The sequence below is a fragment of the Cervus elaphus genome, chromosome 9, assembly GCF_910594005.1.
Source record: "Cervus elaphus chromosome 9, mCerEla1.1, whole genome shotgun sequence".
Lineage (NCBI taxonomy): Eukaryota > Metazoa > Chordata > Mammalia > Artiodactyla > Cervidae > Cervus > Cervus elaphus.
In genome coordinates this window covers 60,042,783-60,070,041 of record NC_057823.1, presented here as the reverse complement: position 1 = coordinate 60,070,041, position 27,259 = coordinate 60,042,783, and the positions used below count along the sequence as shown (strand labels likewise).

The following is a 27,259-nucleotide window of genomic DNA, read 5'->3' as shown; positions in this document are numbered from 1 at the left end:
GGACTGGTTGGATCTCCTTGCAGTCCAAGGGACTCTCAAGAGTCTTCTCCAACACCACAGTTCAAAAGCATCAATTCTTTGGCACTCAGCTTTCTTTAGAGTCCAACTCTCACATCCATACATGACTACTGGAAAAACCATAGCTTTGACTAGATGGACCTTTGTTGGCAAAGTAATGTCTCTGCTTTTTAATATGCTATCTAGGTTGGTCATAACTTTCCTTCCAAAGAGTAAGCATCTTTTTATTTCATGGCTGCAATCACCATCTGCAGTGATTTTGGAACCCAGAGAAACAAAGTCAGCCACTGTTTCCACTGTTTCCCCATCTGTTTGCCATGAAGTGATGGGACCAGATGCCTTGATCTTAGTTTTATGAATGTTAAGCTTTAAGCCAACTTTTTCACTCTCCTCTTTTACTTACATCAAGAGGCTTTTTAGTTCGTCTTCACTTTCTGCCATAAGGGTGGTGTCATCTGCATATGTGAGATTATTGATATTTTTCCCAGCAATCTTGATTCCAGCTTGTGCTTCTTCCAGCCCAACGTTTCTCATGATGTACTCTGCATATAAGTTAAATAAGCAGGGTGACAATATACAACCTTGACGTACTCCTTTTCCTATTTGGAACCAGTCTGTTGTTCCATGTCCAGTTCTAACTGTTCCTTCCTGACCTGCATACAGGTTTCTCAAGAGGCAGGTCAGGTGGTCTGGTATTCCCATCTCTTTCAGAATTTTCCATAATTTATTGTGATCCACACAGTCAAAGGCTTTGACATAGTCAGTAAAGCAGAAACAGGTGTTTTTCTGGAACTTCCTTGCTTTTTCGATGATCCAGCAGATGTTGGCAATTTGATCTCTGGTTCCTCTGCCTTTCCTAAAACCAGCTTGAACATCTGGAAGTTCTTGGTTCACATATTGCTGAAGCCTGGCTTGGAGAATTTTGTGTTAGTATACAAATATTTTATTCTATGCCTTCAAGTTAGCCTCTGTTGTAGAACCTTAAAAAAGCACAACATTTGTCATAATTCAGTAAGCTCTGAGTATATACTTCTTCTCTGACTTACTTCACTCTGTATAATAGGCTCTAGGTTCATCCACCTCATTAGGGCTGACGTAAATGCATTCCTTTTTATGGCTGAGTAATATTCCACTGTCTCCTGCATTATATATATGTACCTCAGCGTCTATATCCATTCATCTGTCGATGGACATTTAGGTTGCTTTCATGTCCTAGCTATTGTAAATAGAGCTCATAGCAGCATTTTTTATAATAGTCCAGATGTGGAAATAATCAATTAACAGATTAATGAATAAAGATGTGATATATATATGTATATACTGATATATGTATAGCACATATATATACACATATATTGATATATATAAAATACACATATATACACATGCACACATAATGGAATACTGCTCAACCATAAAAAATTAAATAATGCCATTTGCGGCAACATGAGTGGACCTAGAGATTACCATACTAAGTGAAGTAAACCATATAAAGACAAATATCATATGATATTACTTACATGTGGAATCTAAAAAATAATAGAAATGAATTTATTTATAAAACAGAAAGATACTTACAGATAGAAACCAGTGGTTACCAGTGGAGAGAGGGAAGCGGGGGAGCAAGATAGGGTAGGGGATTAAGAGGTATAAACTACTATGTATAAAATAAATAATATATTGTACAGCACAGGGAAATATAGCCATTATTTTGTAATAACTTTGATGGAGTCTAATCTATAAAAATACTGAATCACTATGTTGTATACCTGAAATTAATATTATTTTGTAATGCAACTATAATTTTAAAGAAGAGTTCTGAGTGTTAATACTGAACATCAGCTTGGTATGATTCTAAATTTGATCATGAATACTCATCTTCACTCTAAATTTGAGAATGAGGGGAGAAAATCCTTCTGATCCTGTATCTAAAAATGGTCACCTAGTAAAACAAATTGGCTTCCTTGCCAATTATTCTGTTAGGCCTTCAAGTTAGCCTCTGTTGTAGAACCTTAAACAAACACAACCTTTGTCATAATTCAATAAGCTCTGAGTCACATATTCATGTATTATTCTGGTCAGAAGGCCAAAAGGACATAAAACTTGACTTCTTTGCCTGTCAAAAGAGTTTAGTTCTCTATATTTTATTTTCTTTCATGTATCAGTTGTTTCCATCTTTACTGTATTTTTTCAAAGTTGAACTCTGACTCTCAGCAACAAAAAAGGATGAATCTGAACAATTTCTAAGAGATAAGAAAGGCTTGAGAAAGATGCAGTCTCAGAAGGAGATGTAACATGAAGGCACATTCAGGGAGGCAGGAGAGACTGAATTACACGTCAGACTGCAAAAGCTGCAGATGGAAATCGTCAACCACAAAGAGGGAGAGGGGGAGAATGACAAACAGTGGCTTTGACAAGCATAGCCTGTCCGTTTTCTAGACAGTGGTGGGATCTGTAGGAATCTTGTTGAGGTGGCTCATTTTGTTCTGTGGTCTCTCCTTCTCTCAGGAACTTCTGGCCTGAGGTAATGACTACGTGTGTTGTAGGCAGCCCACCAAGGAGTCATTTCTATTTCAGTTGCCCATAATCTGAATGTGATCCCAAAATTAGCCACAAAGTCAAGATAGGAAGCACCCTAAAAGAAAACAAGCTGCTGGCATCCCTCGCAAATGAACTTAATCTTCTCTCGCCAAAATAGAACTTTAAAGGAAGTTTTTAAGCTCAGTATTTTTCCAGTACAGTTTTAGCAACTGCCTGCAGACAACTCAACATTAAATCTGAGATCAAATGAGAGTGATCCGATTTGACACCAAGAGAAAAGCTAAGTTCTAATGTGGCTATTCTGATTATCAGTTTAAATATGTTAATTAATTGGCCATAAAATTCTTTAATAAACTAGTTATTGAAAATGTTGATAGAAGTCATTATTTCTTTGAGAAGGAACAAACACCACAGATATGCTTGATGGATTTGATTTTCTACTGAAATCTGATTTGTGTGAAATTAATTGTAATTCTCAGTCTTTAAACCATTTAAATCATTCTGCTAACCTGAGTTTTTAACAGTCCTTTGAAATTTTGCCTTGACAGGGCTAAAACTAAAGTGCAAAAATTTGAACTTAAAAATTACCGTCAAAATAAATTAATGTCTTTAAAAGAATGCAAATAGGGCATATTAATTTTAGTTCTATTTCTTTGACATTTTATGTCCCCAACCCCCTCGCCAAAAATAAAAAGATTAATTAAGCTTTCAGCGCTTCTTATTACAAAGAAATGTGTTTGCAAAATCTCTTTGCCATCCCTAACCCCACGCATCATTCACCAGTCTATTTTATTCATTGCTTTTTAATTCTGGAAGATGAACAAGGAAAATGATTTGTAATTTGTAGCTGTGACATAAATAGATGAGATTATTTCAGTGACTACTTTCCATGGCCTCATCAACTGTCAGATGTCTAATAGTAATAATAATGCTAAAATGTATTGAGTTTTACTGTGTGCCAATTACTATTTTATGTTTTTGCATATATTAGCTTATTTCATCTATGCAACAGCCCTTTGAGACAGAAATTAAAAGCTGGGAAGTAGAGGAGTTATGTAATGTGTCCTAGGTCACCCACTAAGTGGTTAGAGCTGGTTATCAAGCTTGGAATCTAACTGCAGAGTTCTTGCCCTTAACCATTATGCAGCATCATTTTCCTGTACTTTTTAAGATATATGAGTATGTGATGATGTTTATAAATAACACTAAGGATAGGAAAAAATGTATATGACTTGTATTTTCATTAAATCAAAATCATCTACCATTTTCAATTGTATACAAAGTTGATGGTACAAATAATTGTTATTATACTGTTTAATAAGACAGTGAAAGAAAAGCATCCACTCTCTAACTTACAGAAAGAAGTCACTTGTTTTCATTTTTTCACAGTTTTACTGTATTTATCATCAGCGTTGATGTTGACAGTTTTCCCTGTTATCATGAACTATTTTGTCAGTCTTATCAGTCCCCACAGACTTTTAAAAAGACAAATGTTGTGAATCTAACTTGACAAAAGCAAGAAATCAGATGAAGATTGAGAGAGCAAAATAAGAGAGAGTTAGGGAGATTTTAGCTTCATTTTGTTTTCAGATGGATGCTTTTTCTACACTCCCAGGCCAAAACTACAAGTGCCGTTCTCTCTTCTAGTTGACCCTCAATCCATTTATTGAGTCTTTCTTTCATTTAAAAAATGTTCATTGTATACTGTGCTGTTTTTATGCTAGTCACTACTGGCTTTTTTTTTTTTTTTTTGCCTCACTAGTGATCAAAACCCAACACTATCTGTTTTCATAGGGCTTCCATTTTAGTAAGGTATAAATATTGTATCAAAAAACAAACAAGCAAATAAATAACCACAAGCTGTGATACAATTCTATTTCGAAGAAAATAGCTGATGCTGTGAAAACCTGCACTAGATGAGCCTGGCCTGTTCTGGAAAAGCCAAGACTGCTTCTGTTGTAATTTCCTAAGGCAGCTGTGATGGCCACAAACTTGGTGACAAAGATGATAGACATGTATCCTCCTACAGTTCTAGGGGCCAGCAATCAGAAACCAAGTTATCAATAGAGTTGGCTCTTTCTGGAGGCTCTGTCTCCTCTAGTTTCAGGGGGTTGCTGCCAATACTTGGGGTTCCTTAGCTTGTAGAGGAGTCACGCCAGTCTCAGCTTCCATTGCCCAGGCCTTCTCTCCTTTGTGTGCATGTGTGTGTTTGTGGGTAAATTTTTCTTTTCTTGAAAAGGACATTAGTCCTTGAATTGGGCTCACCCTAATCCCTCATGACCTCATTGATTACATCTGCAGTGATGCTATTTCATAAGAAAGGTCATAGTCATAGGTACTGGGGCATTTGGACTTGACTATATCTTTCTTGGACTGCAAGGAGATCCAACCAGTCCATCCTAAAGGAGATCAGTCCTGGGTGTTCACTGGAAGGACTGATGCTGAAGCTGAAACTCCAATACTTTGGCCACCTCATGCAGAGAGCTGACTCATTGGAAAAGACCCTGATGCTGGGAGGGATTGGGGGCAGGAGGAGAAGGGGACGACAGAGGATGAGATGGCTGGATGGCATCACCGACTCGATGGACATGAGTTTGGGTAAACTCTGGGAGTTGGTGGTGGACAGGGAGGCCTGGTGTGCTGTGATTCACGGGGTCACAAAGAGTCAGACACGACTGAGCGACTGAACTGAACTGAACTGAAATGATATCTTTCTTAGGGAGCACAATTCAACCTACAGCAGCATCCTTGAGTCAGTTACATTTGACTTGATATCATTAGACTCTAAAGAAGAGAGGACCTTAACAGAGGGAATGGAGGTGTAAAGGCCCTAATGCAGGAAGGGCTTTCTATTTGGAGAAGAAGAATTCTACTTGAGAGAAGGACACAGAAACAGGTGTATGTACAGGGGGTTTGAGGGTGACGGGAGCCTCCTTCGGGCCTCTTTTCTCTCCCTCCTTTGTCACCATCTTCTGGCTCAGTGCCTCACTCAAGAGGCACAGGTGCACACAGCCTCCCAAGCGGAGTCCCCTCCCACAGGTGTGAACAGTCCCAGCCTGGCCATCTTTTCTGCAGTTCCAGTGCTTCTTCCCCTGCACACTCTTGTTCAATCACTGCCTCCAGTATCCTTGAGCAGAAAGAGGGAAAACACTCCCCTCTTCTGGGAGAGGCTGTAGGAGAGAAAGCCTTGGCTTGGGTTGTGATACAGGAACACAGAGTTTAGAAGAGGACAACTCAGGTTACATTCCAGCTTTGTAGCACCAACTTCATGCTTCCTAGCCTCAGTGTTGTCATCTGTAAAGTGGGGAGCATAGTATCTATCTCAGAGTCTCATTGTGAAGTTAAATGAAATAAAGCATGTTCAAGCACTTTGTAAGCTTATAAACTTGTAAAAAAAAAAAAAAAAAGAAGAAGAAGAAGAGAAAAAGAAAGAATGCTAGGCAGTGCCAGGAACAAGGACAATTAAAAGTCCTTGGCCTTTTAAGCCTAGCGCAGTTCACGCAAATATCTTCCCAGTGACAGAATGAGCAGGGCTGGAGAAAGGGGGGTTTATTAATAGCATTTCCTAGTCTGTATACCATGGAGGAGGTGAGAAGGTTAATAATAACAGTAACATTTAATCTGTGTACAGTGGAGAAGGTCGAGAGTTTTTTTTTTTTTTAATTGAAAGATAATTGCGTTACAGAATTTTGTTGTTTTCTGTTAAACCTCAACATGAATCAACCATAGGTATACATATATCCCCTCCCTTTTGAGCCTCCCTCCCATCTCCCTCCCCATCCCACCCCTCTAGGTTGATACAGAGCCTCCTTTGAGTTTCCTGAGCCAGACAGCAAATTCCCATTCGCTATTTTACATATGGTAATGTGAGTTTCCATGTTACTCTTTCCATATATCTCACCCTCTCCTCCCCTCTCCCCATGTCCATAGTCTGTTCTCTGTGTCTGTTTCTCCATTGTTGCCCTGTCAATACGTTCTTCAGTACCATTCTTCTTGATTCCGTATATATATGTTAGAATACGATATTTATCTTTCTCTTTCTGACTTACTTCACTCTGTATTATAGGTCCTAGGTTCATCCATCTCATCAGAACTGACTCAAATGCGTTCCTTTTTATGGCTGAGTAATTTTCCATTGTGTATATGTACCACAACTTCTTTATCCATTCATTTGTCAATGGACATCTAGGTTGCTTCCATGTTCTAGCCATTGTAAATCATGCTGCAATTAACAATGGGATACATGTGTCTTTTTCAAGTTTGGTTTCCTCAGGGTATATGCCTAGGAGGGGGATCAGTGGGTCATATGTTTGTTTTATTCCTAGTTTTTTAAGGAATCTCTATACCATCTTCCATAGTGACTGTATCAATTTGCATTCCCATCAACAGTGCAAGAGCGTTCCCATTTCTCCACATCCTCTCCAGCATTTATTGTTTGTAGACTTTTTGATAATGGCTATTCTGACTGGTGTGAGGTGATATCTCATTATAGTTTTAACTTGCATTTCTCTAATAATGAACAATGTTGAGCATCTTTTCATGTGTTTGTTAGCCATCTGTATGTCTTCTTTGGAGAAATGTCTGTTCAGGTCTTTTTACCACTTTCTGATTGGGTTGTTTGTTTCCCTGGCATTGAGTTGTATGAGCTCCTTGTATATTTTGGAAATTAATCCTTTGTCTGTTGTTTCATTTACTGTTATTTTCTCCCATGCTAAGGGTTGCCGTTTCACCTTGCTTACAGTTTCCTTTGCTGTTCAAAAGCTTTTAAGTTTAATCAGGTCCCACTTGTTTTATTTTTCTTTTTATTTCTGTTACTCTAGGAGGTGGGTCATAGACTGTCTTGCTTTGATTTATGTCACTGAGTGTTCTGCCTATGTTTTCCTCTAAGAGTTTTATAGTTTCTGGTCTTACATTTAGGTCTTTAATCCATTTTGAGTTTATCTTTGTGTATGGTGTTAGGAAGTGTCCTAATTTCTTTCTTTTACATGTAGCTGCCCAGTTTTCCCAGTACCATTTATTGAAGAGGCTTTCTTTGCTTCATTGTATATTCTTGCCTCCTTTGTCAAAAATAAGGTACCCATAGGTGCATGGGTTTTTTTCTGGGGCTTCTATCTTGTTCTACTGGTCTGTATTTCTGTTTCTGAGCCAGTGCCATACCGTCATGATGACCGTAGCTTTGTAGTTAATCTGAAGTCAGGAAAGTTGATTCCTCCAGCTCCGTTCTTTTCTCAAGACTGCTTTGGCAATTCGGGGTCTTTTGTGTTTCCATATGAATTGTGAACATTTTGTTCTAGTACTGTGAAAAATGCCATTGGTAGTTTGATAGGGATCACATTGAATCTGCAGATTATGTTTGGTAGTATAGTCATTTTCACAATATTGATTCTTCCTACCCAGGAACATATAATATCTCTCCATCTGCTTATGTCATCTTTGATTTCTTTCATTAGCATCTTGTAATTTTCCATGTACAGTTCTTTTGTCTCCTTAGGTAGGTTTATTCCAAGATACTTAATTCTTTTTGTTGCAATGGTGAATGGGATTTATTCTTTAATTTCTCTTTCTGATTTTTCATTGTTATTGTATGGAAATCCAAGTGATTTCTGTGTATTGATTTTGTATCCTGCAAATTTGCTAAATTCACTGATTAGTTCTAGTAATTTTCTGATACTATCTTTATATATAATATTGTCAAAATGGCTATTCTACCCAAAGCAATCTATAGATTCAATGCAATCCCTATCAAGCTACCAACGGTATTTTTCACAGAACTAGAACAAATAATTTCGCAATTTGTATGGAAATACAAAAAACCTCGAATAGCCAAAGTAATCTTGAGAAAGAAGAATGGAACTGGAGGAATCAACCTGCCTGACTTCAGACTCTACTACAAAGCCACAGTCATCAAGACAGTATGGTACTGGCACAAAGACAGAAATATAGATCAATGAAACAGAATAGAAAGCCCAGAGATAAATCCATGAACCTATGGACACCTTATCTTTGACAAAGGAGGCAAGGATATATAATGGAAAAAAGACAACCTCTTTAACAAGTGGTGCTGGGAAAACTGGTCAACCACTTGTAAAAGAATGAAACTAGAACACTTTCTAACACCAGACACAAAAATAAACTCAAAATGGATTAAAGATCTAAATGTAAGACCAGAAACTATAAAACTCCTAGAGGAGGACATAGGCAAAACACTCTCCTACATAAATCACAGCAAGATCCTCTATGACCCACCTCCCAGAATATTGGAAATAAAAGCAAAAATAAACAAATGGGACCTAATGAAACTTACAAGCTTTTGCACAACAAAGGAAACTATAAGTAAGGTGATACTATCTTTAGAGTTTTCTATGTACAGTATCATGTTATCTGCAAACAGTCAGAGCTTTACTTCTTTTTTCCCATCTGGATTCACTTTATTTATTTTTCTTCTCTGAATGCTATAGGTAGGACTTCCAGAACTATGTTGACTAATAGTGGTGAAAGTGGATACCCTGTCTTGCTCCTGATCTTAGGGGGAATGCTTTCAGTTTTTCACTATTTCACTTCAGTATTTCACTATTATACATTACAGAATAATGTTTGCTGTAGGCTTATCATATATGGCCTTTACTCTGTTGAGGTAGTTTCCTTCTATGCCCATTTTTTGAAGAATTTTAATCATAAATGGCTGCTGAATTTTGTCAGAGGCTTTTTCTTCATCTATTGAGATTATTATATGGTTTTTATCATTCAGTTTGTTAATATGGTATATCACATTGATTGATTTGCATATATTGAAGAATCCTTGCATCCCTGGAATAAACCCAACTTGATCTTGGTGTATGAGCTTCTTGATGTGTTGCTGAATTCTGTTTGCTAAAATTTTGTTGAGGATTTTTGCATCCATGTTCATCAGTGATATTGGCCTGTAGTTTTTTTTGTGTGTGTTGTCTTTGTCTGGTTTTGGTATCAGGGTGATGGTAGCCTTATAGAATAAGTTTGGAAGTGTTCCTTCCTCTGCAGTTTTTTGAAAGAGTTTTAGAAGGATAGGCATTAACTCTTCTCTAGATGTTTGATAGAATTCTCCTGTGATGCTATCTGGTCCTGGGCTTTTGTTTTTTGGGAGATTCTTGATCAAAGCTTCAATTTCAGTGCTTGTAATTGGGTTGTTCATAATTTCTATTTCTTCTTGGTTCAGTCTTGGAAGATTAAACTTTTCTAAGAATCTGTCCATTTCTTCCAGGTTATCCATTTTATTGTCATATAGTTTTTCATAATAGTCTCTTATAATCCTTTGTATTTCTGCACTGTCTGTTGTAACCTCTCCTTTTTCATTTCTAATTTGGTTGATTTGATTCTTCTCTCTATTTTTCTTGATGAGTCTGGCTGAATGTTTGTCAATTTTGTTTATCTTCTCAAAGAACCAGCTTTTAGTTTTATTAATCTTTACTATTGTTTCTTTCATTTCTTTTTCATTTATTTCTTTATGATTTCTTTCCTTCTACTTATTTTGGTGGGGGTGGGGGGAAGAATTTTGTTCTTCTTTTTCCAGTTGTTTTAGGTATAAAAGTTAGGTTGTCTATTCAATGTTTTTCTTGTTTCTTGAGGTAGGATTGTATTGCTATAAACTTCCCTCTTAGAACTGCTTTTGCTGCATCCCATAGGTTTTGAGTTGTCATGTTTTCATTGTCATTTGTTTCTAGAAATTTTTTTATTTCCCTTTTGATTCCTTCAGTAGCCTGTTAGTTATTTAGAAATGTGTTGTTTAATCTCCATGTGTTTGTGTTTCTTACAGTTTTTTCTTATAATTGATATCTGGTCTCATAGCGTTGTGGTTGAAAAAGATGCTTGATACGATTTCAATTTTCTTAAGTTTACTAAGGTTTGATTTGTGACCCAAGATGTGGTCTATCCTGGAGAATGTTGTACTTGAGAAGAAGGTGTATTCTTCTGCCTTTGGATGGAATGTCCTGAAGATACCAATGAGATACCATCTCATCTAATGTATCATTTAAGACCCGTGTTTCCTTATTAATTTTCTGTTTTGATGATCTGTCCATTGGTGTGAGTGGGCTGTTAAAGTCTCCTACTATTATTGTGTTACTGTCAATTTCTCCTTTTATGTCTGTTAGTGTTTATCTTACGTATTGAGGTGCTCCCCTGTTGGGTGCATAGGTATTTACAATTGATATGTCTTCCTTTTGGATTGATCCCTTGATCATTATGTAGTGTCCTTCCTATCTCTTGTAATCTTCTTTATTTTAAGATCTATTTTGTCTGATATGAGGATTGCTACTCCAGCTTTCTTTTGCTTTCCATTTGCATGAAATATATTTTTCCATCCTCTCACTTTTAGTCTGTATGTGTTGAGGTCTGAAGTGAGTTTCTTGTAGACAGCATGTGTATGGTGCATCTATTCAGCCAGTCTGTGTCTTTTGGTTGGAGCATTTAATCCATTTACATTTAAAATAATTATTGATATATATGTTACTATAATTGTTTGGGGTTTATTTTGTAGCTCTTTTTCTTTCTCTTGTATTTCTTGACTATATAAGTCCCTTTAATATTTGTTGTAAAGTTGGTTTGGTGGTACTCACTTCTCTTAACTTTTGTTTTTCTGAAAAGCTTTTGTTTTCTCCATCAATTTTGAATGAGATCCTTGCCAGGTATAGCGATCTTGGTTGTAGATTTTCCCCTTTCAGTACTTTAAATAAATCCTGCCATTCCCTTCTGGCCTGCAGAGGTTCTGCTGAAAGATCAGCTCTCATGCATATGGGGTTTCCCTTGTATGTTACTTGTTGCTTTTCCCTTGCTGCTTTTAATATTCTTTCTTTGTGTTTAGTCATTGTTAGTTTGGTTAATATGTGTCTTGGTGTGCTTCTCCTTGGTTTATCCTATATGGGACTCTTTGTGCCTCTTGGACTTGATTGACTATTTCCTTTTCTATGTTGGGGAAATTTTCAACTATTATCTCTTCAAAAATTTTCTCATACTCTTTCTTTTTCTCTTCTTCTGGGACTCCTATAATTCAAATGTTGGTGCATTTGATATTGTCCCAGAGGTCTGAGACCATCCTCAGTTCTTTTCATTCTTTTTACTTTATTCTGCTGTTCAGAAGTTATTGCCACCATTTTATCTTCCAGCTCACTGATTCATTCTTCTGCTTCAGATATTCTGCTATTGATTCCTTCTAGAGTATTTATAATTTCAGTAATCATGTTGTTTGTCTCTATGTTTATTCTTTAATTCTTCTAGGTCTTTGTTAATTGATTCTTTCATTTTCTCCATTTTGTTTTCAAGGTTTTTGATCATCTTTACTATCATTATCCTGAATTCTTTTTCAGGTAGTTTGCCTATTTCCTCTTCATTTATATAAACTTCTGTGTGTCTAGTTTGTTCCTTCATTTGCGTAGTATTTCTCTGCCTTTTCATTATTTTTTTTTTTTAACCTGTTGTGTTTGAGGTCTCCTTTCCCCAGGCTACAAGGTTGAATTTTTTCTTCCTTTTGGATTCTGCCCTCCTAAGGTTGGTCCAGTGGTTTGTGTAAGCTTCCTATAGGGTGAGATTGTGCTGAGTTTTTGTTTGTTTTTCGTCTGATGGGCAAGGCTGAGTGAGGTGGTAATCCTGTCTGCTGATGATTGGGTTTGTATTTTTGTTTTGTTTGTTGTTTAGATGAGGCATCCCGCACAGGGTGCTACTGGTGGTTGGGTGATGTGGGATCTTCTATTCAAGTGGTTTCCCTTGTGTGAGTTCTCACTATTTGAAACTCCCTAGGGTTAGTTCTCTGGTAGTCTAGGTCAGTGCTCCCACTCCAAAGGTTCAGGGCTTGACCTCTAGTCAGGAATGAAGATTCAACAAGTGGTTTGTTATGGTGTTAAGTGAGATTAAAACAAATATCCAAAAATGAGAAACCAAAGGTGAACCCCAGACAAATGGCAATTACAATATCAGGCAAATAATAATTAAAATAATAGAATGTACACAAATACATATATACCCATAAGCAAAATCAGAACAGTCCAACAAAAATAGAGTACAACAGATCGACCCAGTGAACAAAGGAAACCAAAAATTATATCTACCAGAACAAAACTAACTAAAGCATAAACTGTAAAACAAAACTAAAGCAAGGTGCCAGTTGGGGAATAAAGCAATGAAAATAAAACTAACAAATATGTTAAGGGGAAAGGAAAGAAAGAATAGATATTCAAAATTAAATAGAGATAGATAAAGATTTATATACATTAAAGATTAACTGCAAGGGAAAAAGAACAGTAGGAAAAGCAAACAAAGGAATAAATGAGAGTTAATATTAATCATTTTGATAACTGAGTTTATGTACAGTGGTTTATGGGTAACACTAGCTTTTTCCTATAAAATCTCCCTCAATGCTTGCATCTCCTAAACCCCTTTTCAAAATAACACTCATGTATAGGGGATGGGAGTGTCTGTAAACACAAACTATCTGCTAGCATGTTGGCAGGAGTGGTTCATCATGTTTATCTTCTTGGGAATGCTGAGTGGAGTGAAGCACTGGGCCAGAAGATGGTGACAAAGGAGTGAGAGAAGAGAGGCCAGAAGGAGGCTTCAGCCACCCCCAACCCCCCCGCCCCCAGAAAATCCTAGGAGACAGGAAAGAAACAGAAGAGATTTTTTTTCACCCAGGATTGACCTGTCCACTCTCAGGGTCTCAGCTTTCCCAGAGACAGATTAAAGCATGTCATTGTCTGAGCTGTCGCCAGGGTGGGGCTTGTCACACAGAGGATGACACAGTATTTCTTGCAGTGGCCAAACTGCCACACAGCTCTGGGGAATGGCCTGCAGACTAACCCACATTTGAGAAGGGAAGGGTTGAGTGACTTGCCCAGAAGGTTTGGAGTAAATGATGTGAAGCATGTAGGACACCTTTTTGTCTTTGTTTGTTCTTTTTGTGGGGGCTGGCCATACCACATGGCTTGTGTGATTTTACTTCCCCAACCAGGGATTAAACCCAGGCTCTCAGCAGTGAGAGCACAGAGTCCTGAACATTGGATGGCCAAGGAGTTAGTTCCATCGGAAGCCATGTTGATTCCTAAACAAGGTGGAACCCTTCACCCATATCTTTCCAAAATGTGTTGTGATTTCATATGCATACACGTGCACATAGAAGTGTATGTGTGTGTTTATTAAAAATTATACTTTGTGTTTCATTCATCTTGCTTTTTTGACTCAGTGATACATCTTAAAGTGCAACTAGTCTCATTGGTCATTATATCTAGATATGTATGTTATAACTATTGCATACTAGCTTATAGACTAGATATGTTGTTGTTTAGTCTCTGAGTCATGTCTGTCTCTTGCGACCCCATAGACTGCAGCACACCAGTCTCCTCTGTCCTTCACTCTCTCCCAGAGTTTGCTCAAATTCATATCCATTGAGTTGGTGATGCTGTCTAACCATCTCATACTCTCCCACCCTCTTCTCCTTTTGCCTGCAATCTTTCCCAGTATCAGGGTCTTTTCCAATGAGTCAGCTCTTCCCATCAGGTGGTCGGAGTATTGGAGTTTCAATTTAAGCATCAGTCCTTCGAATGAACATTCAGGGTTGATTTTCTTTAGGATTGACTGGTTTGATCTACTTGCAGTCCAAGGACTCTCAAAAGTCTTTTCCAGCACCACAATTTGAAAGCATTAATTCTTCAGCACTCAGCCTTCTTTGTGATCCAATTCTTACATCCGTACATGACTACTGGAAGAACTATAGCTTTGCCTATACGGACCTTTGTCAGGCAAGTGATATCTCTGTTTTTTATTATGCTATCTAGGTTTGTCATAACTTCCTTTCCAGAGAGCAAGCATCTTTTAATTTCATGGCTGCAGTCACTGTCCACAGTGATTTTGGAGCCCAAGAAAATAAAATCTGTCCCTGCTTTCACTTTATAGTTGTGGTGTACTGTCCTCTTAATAGATTTAAGCTCTCCAAGTGGTGGGGATAGCTGCAGTGCCTAGCATAATGCATTTCTTAGGGTGCTTACTCAGTCACTTCAGATTCCTTGCAACCCCATAGACTATAGCTCACCAGGCTCCTCTGTCCATGGAATTTTCCAGGCAAGAATTACTGGAGTGAGTTACCATTTCCTTCTCCAGGGGATCTTCCCAGTCCAGTGGGAGCTTAATAAATTTCACAGACAAATAATATAGTGCACTCTTTAATACTTGAGTCAACCCTGTGTGACTTTGCAACTCAGCTTAGCAATTGATTGGTTGTAATTTTGAGCAAACACCAATTTAGAAAGGATTAACAGCAGTTTACATCTGGTCCCTCTAACTAACTCTACAGCTCCCACCCTGACCTAAATCACCACCATCTTTAAGCCGGATTTTTGCAGAGGCTTCCGAGGCAGTCTCCTTACTTCCACTCTTATGCAAATTCTTCTCCTCTAACCACTGGAGTCAGTGAGATGCTAAAAACTGAAGTCAGATGAGGGCACCCCTCCTGTCAAATCCTACAGTGGGACCTCACTCTGAGTAAAAGCCCAAGTCGATGTAAAATGGCCTAAAAAGTACAGTGTGGTTTGCACACACTGCCCTCCCATTAATGCTGGCGCTCAACTTGGCTGCTGGCCTAGTCTGCTCATCCCCTCCAGCCCGGCTGGCCTCCCGCAGTTCCTGGAACTTGGATGTCTGTGCCCACTCAGAGCTCCTGTACTTGCTCTGCACTCCTGAAACACTTCTGCCCAGGCGTCTGAGTGGCTCACCCCATCCAGTCTTCAGCCAGATAGCACCTACTTGTCTAGGCTTTCTGTTACCTAAAGTCACAACCCACCTGAACACTTCCCATCACCTTCCATGCTTTTATTGTTTCCCGTAAAACTTTGTCATAATCTAGCAGAGTACTTCCTTATTATGCTTATTGTGTGTCTCTCCCAACTAATACATTACCTCCATGACCTGGAGACATGTGTCTGTTTTCATTTATTTACTCAGTGCCAAGACCAGTGTTCAGCAGCTATTATGTGTTCAATAGACATTTGTTGAAGAAACCAACTTTTAGAAAGAGCTCTTACTTGATGTATACATTGCTAAACACTTCACCTGCGTTATTCTGTGGAATTTTCACTACCGCCCTCCAAGGGAGGCCTGAATCATAGAGTGAAGACATGGGCTCTGCAGTCAAACATCTTGGAATAAATCTTCCCCCGTCAGTACTTGCCAGCTCAGAGCTGAATGAAGGTCAGTCATTCATCTTCACTAAGTCACCGTTAGTCCATCTGAATGAATACAAGGGAAATATTACTGATTACTACCATTGGTTGTTTCTTGTCAGATTCTGTCTGAAGTAATCAGATCAACATTATAAGAAGTTTTTCAACCACAGCCCTAGATTCAGGCTTCCAATATCATCTTATTTAATTACCTATCTCATGTGATCATTTAAGACTTAATAGCTACTTTGTGTGCACTGTTTGCCAGGAGTAAAGTACTCCCTTGTCTTACCCTATTTCACACAGGAAAAATGTTAACTGCTAGGTTATAAGCGCCCTGAAAAATGAGATTTATCTGTTGCTGCAATAATGATACACAACCGCCTGTTAAATCTTTTAAATGCTCTGGGTAAGGAATATGTTTGCAACCTTATGTTTTGATTTCTATAGAGCAGGACTTGTTTTTGATTCATTTGAGAATTTTAAAGCTAATAATAGTTATAGAAAAGGAAAAAAAAAAAGATATTCCCTTTCTGATTCTAAAGGAAAGACAAGTGCTGTGTATTAGTTACAATGAGTGTTGTTGAATCAGGCTGACCTAATTTTAAATTCTGTCAGACACATTGTAGGTTCTAGAGAAACAACTGAGTCAATGAATGGTATAGACATACAAACTTTGTACAGTTGGGCAAATTTTCAGTTTTTAATTTCTCCTCTTGTGCAATGGGAAAATTATATCAACATCATGAGTGTGTTTTAGAGGGAGACTATATGTGCAATGGTCATACTGTGCTTGACCTGTAGAAAGATTTCAATAGAATTATTGTTAAACAGTTTTTTAGTCTATAGCTTAGCATGTGGAACCCTTCTCCCCAAAATTTAATGTTTTAATGAGGTGTAAGAATAGAGATGAACTCAGTAAAGATACAAAAATGAGCCCTTTCCAAATTCTCTCTTCCCCCTCCATCCTCCCCCTAACTCCAGTTAAGCAATAATCTTGGCATATCTGTAATTCTTACTAAATCTTCTCGTATGACATTTATTCAGCTCTTCCTCACTTCTTCAACCACATGACAAATCCTCTGTCATCTTTCTTTCCAGACTCTGCGCAGCCGTCCCTTCTGTTGGCAGTGCTGGCCCTCCCCAGGGAATTAGATCTCCTTCTCTGCGCTCTGGCAGTGCCCGGCTTTCCTCCTATACCTCGTTACATTTTCAAGCCTGCAGTTCATTATCCACGTGGCAGTCCCTCCCAGTGGGGAGAGTTGTAAAGAGAATTAATAAGTCACACATTTGAGGCTGGGCTAGATGACTTCTACACCCACCTCAGAGCATAAAAATAAAATGCATGTAAATAGCCTAGCACAGTAGCCAGCCTAGTTAAATGGTCAGCAGTAATGAGGAGAAGGATGGTTAGTAGTCTTAGTAGTACTCATCTGTCACAGCATGAAGTGAGTAAGTGGATGAACTATAATAATTATCTGTACAAAATCTATGATGACCTAGAATATTATAGGCCAGCACTCCAAGGATTTAAAATATCAAAGATTGCTTACCATACAGAGAGGAAATACTGTATCTCAGAACCTTCCTTGTGGGTCTGTGTGCAGAAAAACAATTTGAGCGCTGAGTTTGCTTTTCCTAACAAAGTCGTATATTGAAATACTTTGAAATGTTAAGTGAGAAATTGTAGCTCCTTTCTGTGCCATGGGGTAGGTTGTAAGCCAAAGAAAATACTGGGAAAAAGTGTGTTTCTCAGATGTAAATTGCTTACACGTGAAATTATCTTGCTTAAATTTCTAAGTATTTAGATACTGTTAATATGCTGCAGAGTTTAATATGGGGTAAAAATAACTTTGTTATTGAGTCAATGATAAATTACACTTCCTCCTATAATAGTTCATATTTTGGAAGAATAACATTAAGACTTTGTGAGTTTAAAGAGTTCTTCACAAGAGAGGGCCCTACATACAGTTTGTTCCCCTTCTGTTTGATTACCATTGTCAGGATTTGCAGAGTGGAAAATTGTGCTGTGACTCTTAGTGCCTAATGGCTGGTTATCTCTTCAGTGGAGAGGAGGGGGCGTTTGAGTTTGAAGCATTTCAGATTTAGAAATGAGATCTCTATGCTTGAATTAATTCCAGCTTTTCATGATGTGTGTTGAAAGCATGACAATGTATTCCAGCTTCACCCCTAGCTTCAGCTGGTTATTTACCCTTAATTTCTCTTTGCTGCACTTTCCTCACTGAATTCTTCTTCATTTTTTCCTCAGGAGTATTATTTCATTTGGATTATATTAAGTATTCAATAAATATTATATTGTGTAACTGAACATACAACTAATTGTATATTAAAGCAATTAATAATAATAAGAAGAAAAACCATACTTAAGTCTAAATTAAGACCTCTTACCATGTACCACACAAAGAAAACTAACGCCATTTGAACATCAGTCTCTATGTATGTGTACATCATTACTATTTACTTAAACTATTGCCTTTTGAGCACCTATCTTTATATATGTGTATGCAAGTGGCTCATATGGTAAAGAATCTGCCTGCAATGCAGGAGACCCTGTTCAATCTTTGGGTCAGGAAGATCCCTTGGAGAAGGGAATGGCCACTCACTCCAGTATTCTTGCCTGGAGAATCCCATGGACAGAGGAGCCTGGCAGGTTATAGTCCATGGGATCGAAAGGAGTCTGATACCACTAAGTGACTAACACTTTAACACAAGTACTATTTACTTAATTTTAAATGTCTTAAATCTTATTTTGTTGAAGTCTATTGTTTCTATAAAGTGCTTGGAAATTGTTTTCAAAGAAGTTGTATAGTAAATTTTAAAGATAGATAAGTCAATCAACCAGTCAGTAATAAAAAGACAGTACTGCTGTCCCTCAAGTGTGATTTCTCTAAAAACAAACTGGAGTGTTTCTGCTATAGAATCATTGCTGGATTTATAGACTCTAGGATGTGACTATCTGTGTTATGTCCTAACTTGCCTTTTTACTACCTATATAATATCACACAATTCATAGTTCTTTTCTGAGATTCTTTTTCCTTTTCTGTAATACTTATAATGTTGTAGATTAAATAAGAAAATGAGTATCATTTAACATAGTGCCTGGGTTATACCAAGGACCTGAAAATATTAACTCTTGTTATATCTAAGCACGGGGCTTACTAGGTGGCACAGTGGTAAGGAGCCCACCTGTCAATGCAGAAAGCATGAGAGACGCAGGTTCAATCCCTGAGTCAGGAAGATCCCCTGGAAGAGGGCATGGCAATCCACTCCAGTATTCTTGCCTGGAGGATCTCATGGACAGAGGAGATTGGCGGGCTACAGTCCATGTGGTCGCAAAGAGTTGGACACAACTGACGCGACTTAGAACAGCACACCTGCATATTTGGGTACACGTGTGATTCCTTTCATCCCAGTGAGTTTGTTGATGATACTGACATTCTTCTGACATCCCATGCACAAGGATTGGGTGTCATCTTCAACCTCCCCTTCTCTCTCTCACTGCTTCTCAGCAATCAGCACTGTGGGGACTCTTCACACATCACAGAGCAGCTGGAGAGAAGTGTAGTGGTTTCAGTCCATGAGAAACTCCAGGCTCAAGTACATCTTGACCATGTCACCTACCTAGCTCTGTGACTTTGAGTGAGAAGCTTGACCTCCTATCACCTCAATTCTCTCATCTATAAATAAGGAATAATAAATATGAATATCTCATAGTCCTGTTTTAAGTCTGAAATGGAAGGATGCATGTAAAACACTGCATTGTAAAGCACTTTAAAAGTGAAAGTGTTAGTCAGTCAGCTGTGTCCACCTCTTTGTGACCCTATGGACTGTAGTCCTCCAGGCTCCTCTGTCCATGGGATTCTCCAGGCAAGAATACTCGAGTGGGTTGCTGTTCTCTTCTCCAGGGGATCTACCTGACCCAAGGATTGAACCTGAGTCTCCTGCACTGCAGGCAGACTCCTTACCGTTGGCACATACTAAATGCTCAATAAAGAGAAGACATTGCGTGATGATGAAGAAAATGATGATGGGAAAGATATTCTTTCCCATCTTTCCTTTCTTTGCATAGGAAAGAAAAAGGCACTTCTATTCTTTCATTCTAATCCAAACCTCATCTCTTTGTATCTGAACATTGATAATGGATCCATATCTGGACCTTTAACCTCTAGTTTCTTTACTTCATTCTGCCTTACATATAATGACAAGATTAATCTTTTTTTTTAAATTGTATCATGCCTCTTCTCTTAAAAATATTTCTCAGATTCCTAGTAAGTTTTTAACAAAATGCAAAATCAGTATCTAGGCAGTCAAGACATCATGATTCACCATCCCTTTGCATTCATTTGTTCCCCAGAATAAACCTTCCAGACCAGATATTGTAGTCTGCAATTTATTCCTTCACTTGTCCTACCTTTCTGCCTTTTCTTAATCCCTCCTATTCATCCTTCATGTTCCAGCCTCATCATAATGCCTTTTCTTCTGGTGAAGTCATTTATTTAATCAGAAATATTTATTCAGAGTGTTTTGTGCCTGGCACCACTGTACTCGGCACTGAGATTCAACAAGGAGCCAGACGGACCTAGTCCTTGCCCCCGTGCTACTGTCCCTTTTATTCTCCTGCGTCTGTGTGTGTGTGTGTGTGTGTGTGCGCGCGCACGTGTTTACTCCTTTGGCACGTGGCATACGCAGCCTTGCTTGACAGATACATATTGTACTGTCTTCAATGTTAATAGAATAGCTTGCACATGGTTGTGGTTCAAGAAATAGTTGCTGATCTGTGTTTACAGTGATTTACCTATAGCATATGGCTACACATTGGGGCTAGATTGACTAATTTCCATTAGCCAACTTCACTGTCTTGCTTCCAAGACCTTACCAATTTTAAAAATGTAGTTAGACATTGACCTCAGGAACAGAACTCAAAATAGGAATCTAAATGATAAAAAAACAATCATTTTTCTATTCTGTAGTTTATTATACTATTGATACATGATACCATATTATAACATAGGGAAGATATTATAGCAGAACTGTACTGTATATCTAAAATTTATTATATTCAAACTTTACATGCTTTTACTCAAGTAATATTAGTCTGAATAACTCTTAATACAGAAATTGTCCTGCCTCTTTTTAAATAGCAGGTTATTCATTTCTTATCCTATATACAGAAATTTCTGCTCATGTTTGATACTTTGCAAGGTGCTTTTATGATAGTTTTTTTAAAATTCGTGGCCTTTGAGAGCAGTCACCAAGGAAACGATAGCATAAGGTATAAATAGGCTTGCTCTCAGTTATAAATACACTTTCTCTGAAGCTCACTCCCTCTAGTGATCTGGGTATTTTTCTTTAATTTTGCATACCAGTTTTTTTTAATACTGTACAGATGAAGCAAGTGCCTACTTTAGGCAGAGGTTTCTCTGTCTGACCTTGAAAACTCAGTGATTTCCTGCTGGCTTGATATTTCTCCCCCATGTCCAATGATATTGGTACTCCTCATTCTACAGTAGCTGTAAAACACTTTCAATCCAGAAAGAAAGAACACTGCGTATAAGAGTGTATGGCACTGAGTAACTTACTTTGCTGAACTCATCCTTCAAAGTCCTCTAAATCCAGTCACAGTAGTACAATGCAAGATAACTTACTCAGTGCTGAATGATATTAAACTTGATTTTATTTGAATATGATGAATAGCACCAAGGATCATGAAATCTCAGAGCATGGCTTAAATGAAAACTTACTTAACTTTATTGTTTACTTAACTGTTGCACCAAACTTTTACTTTTGCCTGAAATCAAAACAGTCATTCAGGCGCTTTCACAAAGCAAAAGAAATTTTCCATAAGAACTCCTATTATAAATCATCTTTGTTGAAATTGTGAAATGTGTTCCTCATTCTCAGTGTTTTCCTTGGATCTGGGCCAGTGTTAATTAAACTGAACTTCGTGGTGGTCCTCGGGACAGGTATTGTGAGTGCAAAGATGAATGAGGCAGTTTTACCCTCATGTGGGCTCAGTCACCTGAAGAATAACTGCTGTAAATGAGTCATGGCTATCCCCTGCTAAATGTTCTTTCAGTGTCTGTGTTGACCCCTGTAGTCCATTCCATTCTCAATTGCCAAAGGACTATTTGTTGCTCAATCGCTCAGTCGTATCTGACTCTTTGCAACCCCATGGACTGCAAGCATGCCAGACTTCCCTGTCCTTCTCTATCTCTCAGAGTTTTCTCAAACTCATGTCCATTGAGTCGATGATGCCATCCAACCATCTCATCCTCTGTCGCTAAAACCAAAATGTGATAAGTCACTCCCTTGTATGAAACTCTGGTGACTACACATTACTGTGGGAATGAAGTCCAAACCCTTTAACATAATCTATACTGTTTTCTACCAACTGTTCCCTGTCTACCTCTCTAAGTTCATCTTTGAAGTTTTCCCATATTTTTCACCAAGATCTTGCCTATGTTTTTCTCCAGAGCATCGTTTATATTCTTTTTTTACCCCTGGACCTTCCTACTCAGTACTCCCTCTACCTAGAACATGCTTTTTTTGTACTCTCTTAGCTAGCTGACTCTTTCTCATCTTACAGACCTTTGTTACTTTGCCTAAGTCTTTCCTGATTCCCATCTCTTATCTTGTGTGCAGTTATCAGTTCAGGTGCTCAGTCGTGTCCGACTCTTTGCGACCCCATGAATCGCAGCATGCCAGGCCTCCCTGTCCATCACAAACTCCCAGAGTTTACCCAAACTCATGTCCATCGAGTCGGTGATGCCATCCAGTCATCTCATCCTCTGTCGTCCCCTTCTCCTCCTGCCCCCAATCCCTCCCAGCATCAGGGTCTTTTCCAACGAGTCAACTCTTCGCATGAGGTGGCCAAAGTATTGGAGTTTCCGCTTCAGCATCAGTCCTTCCAGTGAACACCCAGGACTGATCTCCTTTAGGATGGACTACTGGTTGGATGTCGAAAGAGTCTTCTCCAACACCACAGTTCAAAAGCATCAATTCTTCAGTGCTCAGCCTTCTTCACAGTCCAACTCTCACATCTATACATGACCACTGGAAAAAGTGCAGTTATCAGACTGCATGAAATTGCTGATTCCTCCTCTGGTAAAAACAGGGACCCTATCTCTCTTGCTTAGCAGACACTCCCCCCCTGGATGTTTCATAAATACTTATGAATTGATGAATCATTAAATTAAAGGAAGAGTGATGAATGCTCTAAGAAGTGTCTTTAATGTACAAATGGAAACCCAGATGAGGGAGTAATTTATTCCACCCAGGGAATGGTGCAGAGGTGTGAGGGAAAGTGATATGTGATGATACTGGATCTGACCCCTAAAAGATGAGTAGGATGGAGTTCACCAGAGAGTTGAGGAGGAGAAAGGAAGCCAAACAAGGAACTGCATTAGCAGAGTTTGCAGAGTAGATTAGTTCTGGAAGGATTCTCCTACCTGCTTTGCTGTTAAATTTAGACATCACTTCTACCAAGCTTTCCTGAACCCCCCTGAAAGAGATTAGACATCTCTTGTATGTGTGCTGAGAATGATTTTACTGCATTTCAGGAGGTATATTTCTAATATGAAGATTTAAACCTGAGATCTAAAAAATAAATGCATCAGGAACAATAGATTTTTGGTTCTATTACATTCTTTCATATGAAAAATTTATGTGTTGACTAAATAATTTGTAGTAATAAAATAATTGCTATTATTATAAGTGATAAAGAGGGTAAATTGGCAGAAAAACAGGAGAGAGAAAAACTAACACAAAGAACCATACAAGCCTGACACCTTGCAGTCCTAAAGATGCTTAACTGATACTATGTTGAATGTTAGCATTTTAGATTCATTTTCTTCTAACAGATGTATAAAGGGTTAAAATATTTTGACCCCATAGCCACACCACCACATTCCCTTTATAAAAGAAACTAGAACTCCAAGTTTGGAATAACTTACAGTAGTCCCCTTCTTTTAAAAAACTGTTTATTTTATATTGGGCATAGCCAATAAACAATGTTGTGACAGTTTTCAGGTGGAGAGCAAAGGGACTCAGCCATTCATATACCTCCTCCCATCCAGGCTGCCACGTACCAACATTGAGCAGAGTTTGCCTGTGCTGTACAGTCGGTCCTTGTTGATTACCCATTTTAAATATAGCAGTTCCCCTCCTTTATATTAAATTTCTGTGCTAGGCTCATGAGTGCACAGTTCATGAATGTATTTTCCTGCATAAACAAGGGCTTAACATGTCTCTGCAGGTCACTAGGAATAAAATAAGTAAGTTTAACTCATCCGTTTTAAATACTTATGACATTTAATTCTAAAACATCATCTTTGGAAAAGAAGTGGGGGAGGGGCATAGCCAAACCAGCAAGGCTTTGGTGCAGTAGATGTATCAAAATGTTAATTATGGAGAAGTGTTGCATACACATGAACTCTAGTTAATTTTATATTACAGTTGCTTTTCAAATCATAACTCAGAGGCAACAGCCTTATTGGAAACTCTTAAGATTAATAACAACCTTATTCAGTTTATAGCTTAGGGCAGAACCATCTGCAAAGCCAAGACTCCTGGGAATACTGACCTTGCCAGTGCAAATCTTATTTTGCCAAAAGCATAAGCATGAATTGCTTTAGTCTTTTCAGGGATCTCTGTGCCTTTCCTGGTCTGTCTTTTTTAGCACAAAGGAATGATAAATTGTTTCTTCTTCCCTTAAAATCTAAGCTGGCTTTTCCTGGGTAGTTCAGTCCTGGAAAAAATGATAACAATGATAATAATTTTTAATCATTTTACACACTTTAGTTCATTTACTCCTTGCAAGAGCTCAGTGAGGTAGATATATTTGTTTCCTCATTTTACAGTAACAGAAGTTCAGAGAGTTTAATTTCTCAAGTATAGACATTTAGGAAGTGTGACTCAAAACCAGTTTGTGTGATTTCAGATCCCAAGCTCCTAACCACTACATCCCACAATTCTATTTTGTTAGTGCCCACTGATATTTTCATGCCTTTGCCATCTCTTGAGCCTACTCACAACCAGAGCAGAAGAATCCAGCCCTTTCTCCAAGTACGTATTATAATAGCTAAGAGGCTTTGGAGATTGACAGATGTGTGTTTGAGTTGCAGCTTTGCCATTTCATTAGGTGTGTAAATTTTTTCAAGTTAACTAACTTCTCTAAGCCTCAGTTTTCTTACCTAAAAAAAAGTAATAAGAATAAATATCTGAAGAGGTTGACTGGGATAAATTCCTGTACCTAAGATGAGTGTACCTAAGCACAGTGCCTGGCCCAGAGTCAGAACTCAGTAAATTAGGCAGCAGTATTCAACATCAGCATCATTCTTGTCTGCTCACCTTCATCATCAGGCTCAGCTCACCTTCTCTGTTGTCTTCATGCTTTTGAAGTCTGCTCTAAGCTGCTCCCGTAGCATTTACCAACTGTATCATTCACTGCTTTCTAGAATTTGTTTCCTCTCGACAGATGTTTGCCTCCCCATACCATCCAGAAGCCACTGGCAGGTGGGAATGAATGATCCTTGCAATTGTTTGCATCTATGAAAAACCAGGAACAGTGCTCAATAAATAGTGGCCATGCTTTCTGGACCACATTTCTGATAAAGAATTATGTGGTATTTTAGGATGTGAGAGACAATAGAAAATGTAGTTGGACATCATATTGGGATTTCCAGGATATTTTTATTTTCTTGGACAGACTGTGTCACCAGGATTATAACCAAAGAGAAATAGCACAGATTCAACATATTTAAGTATTGATGAACTGATTTAATATCAATAAATGTTTCCAATTTCTTGATTTTAATCTTGAAATGTGTGTTTTTAAAAACAATGATGCTCCAAATAGAGATTTTTAAAAATCCATTTTTATTGAAATATAGTTGATTTACAATGTTCTGTTAATTTCTGTTGTACAGCAGAGGGATTCAGTTATACATTATTTTCCATTATGGTTTATCACAGGATATTGAATATATTTCCCTGTGCTACAAAGTGGGTCCTTGTCATTTATCCATTTTATATATAATAGCTTGCTTATGCTAATTCCAAACTCTCAATCCATCTCTCCCTACCCCTCCCCTCGGCAATCACAAATCTGTTCCCTATGTCTGTGAGTCTGTTTTTGTCATATTTTAGATTTGACATACAAGTGATATCATATTGGTATTTGCCTTTCTCTTTCTGACTTACTCTACTTGTGATAATCTCTAGGTCCATCCATGTTGCTGTAAATGGCATTATTTCATTATTTTTATGGCTGAGTAGTATTCCATTGCGTATATGTACTACATCTGTCCTAATCAGCTGAATGGGCATTTTAAAATCTGGACATCTTGTTATAAAAAATAGATATTGAGGTTCCCTAAACTCTAAAAGACATAAAAAGGCTAAAGCTGTGAGCAGATGATCCCAAGATTATTTCAAATGCTGCATCCCACTTTTACTCTCCAGAAGTGGTACCTGAGGAAAAACCATGGGGAGGAAAGAAAAAGTTTCATCTACTCATGTTATTGTCACTCTCCCCCTCTCTGTGGTTTCTTTCTCAGGGGTTTTGTACCAATGCCTAAATAAGTCTGTAGAGGACCAAGAATAAGAATGGCTTTTTAATATATGAGGCCTTCCATAAGTGTGGCACTTAAATTATCATTATTTTTAATATCCCCTGTCATTTTTATTCAAATTAAGCATCTTGAGAAAAGCACCTATTGGCTATTTTGTTTCCACCACCTTAACCAATAGTTGAAATTGAAAACACCCAATAAATGTTACCTCTCATGCATCATGAGCTGTGTGAGAGCATCTTTTACATTCTTTCATGTAATTGTCAAACAATCCAATGCCATAGTTCTACATATTCCTGCACCTCTCGCCCCCATTTTGGAGATGAGGGATATTGAGAACCAGAGAACTAATGATTTATCCAAGATCCACATCTACTACACAGGTGAAATTTAAAATTAAGTCTGTCTGACTCCATAGTCCATAACTCTTAACCAGGAGTTCTCAAAGATTCCTGTGCGTCAGAATCACCCAGCAACTACTATATCAGAATCTCCAGAGTGGAGTTCCAATCACTAAAGTTCTCCAATAGATTTTAATAAAACCAGACCAAAAATTTGGGAAGCTTTACTCTCAAACACTACACTGTATTTCCTCCTCAATAAATGTCTATGGAGTGAGTGAATGAATGAATGAATGATGGCCATAACTCTTCCATTGACAATATATTCCTTCATTAAGGTTTGCTCTCAAGCAGTGATCCTTATTTTAAAATGCAACTGCTCATAGGAGCCTGTCTCTAAATTTTCCAATATCTTTATCTGAAACTTGGTTACAAGGAAACTTAGCCTTGGTGGCTATGGGAGGTACCTGATTAATGACAGGGTAGGACCAGAGTATAAGCTCAAATTCTCACCTTTGATATCTCACAATGATCCCTGGGGCCAGCATTGCCATCAGCAGCTAAAAGCTGGAAACCTAGGGCTCATTTA

General features: G+C 38.1%; 1 protein-coding gene across 4 annotated transcripts in view; it reads left to right on the top strand.

Moving 5' to 3' along the window:
* The window catches only part of JAKMIP2 (janus kinase and microtubule interacting protein 2), a 187,762-nt gene that overhangs the window by 90,065 nt on the left and 70,438 nt on the right, over positions 1-27,259 (top strand). The window contains exon 1 of one of the 4 annotated variants that reach the window (XM_043913187.1): positions 15,641-15,765. The exons of the other annotated variants lie outside the window; for them this stretch is intronic. The gene's annotated coding sequence lies outside the window, so the exon portion shown is untranslated. Of the gene's footprint in view, positions 1-15,640; positions 15,766-27,259 lie in introns of those variants that run through there. 4 annotated transcript variants of the gene reach the window in all.